This window comes from Morus notabilis, unplaced genomic scaffold (assembly GCF_000414095.1).
Source record: "Morus notabilis unplaced genomic scaffold, ASM41409v2 Scaffold267, whole genome shotgun sequence".
Lineage (NCBI taxonomy): Eukaryota > Viridiplantae > Streptophyta > Magnoliopsida > Rosales > Moraceae > Morus > Morus notabilis.
Window position 1 is genome coordinate 191,268 of NW_010359574.1, and position 593 is coordinate 191,860.

The following is a 593-nucleotide window of genomic DNA, read 5'->3' on the forward strand; positions in this document are numbered from 1 at the left end:
TCAAAGTATTCACAAGACAATAGTGTGCTTTGCATTAAACTTTGTCTCTTAAGCAAATACCGGAAATATATCACATATGTGTTATCCCAGATTTAAAAAAAATTGTTCCAATCGTTTAACACTATTCTGGCCTTGTGCTCTATCTTGGATTCATGAACATTTACAAGACTAAACCAAGGTCTTGTTAGGAACGGCACCATTCCTTATGTTCACTTAGGTGAAGTTCGAATTAAATCTCTAGCTACTATGAGACTCGAACTCCATTAAGAGTATAAACTCAACCTCACACACGTAGCTATTTTTGCACCGATATCCTAGAAGGGACTTAATTAAAGTTCGGTGCTAACCCGGTTACATAAAAATAATTTGTTCTTACCCATTTAACTATGGAATAGCGGTACAACTATTACATAGTTGGGTTACCATCATTGGTGACTCTTTCAAAGAAAGGTTTCAGTCCTATTGCACTAGATGTTTCTTTGACTAAGTCTCTTGAAAAACCTTTCGTCAAAGGATCCGCTAGGTTCTTGTTTGTCTTAACATAAAATAATATTAATAACACCATCGGTTATTAATTGTTTAACATATTCATG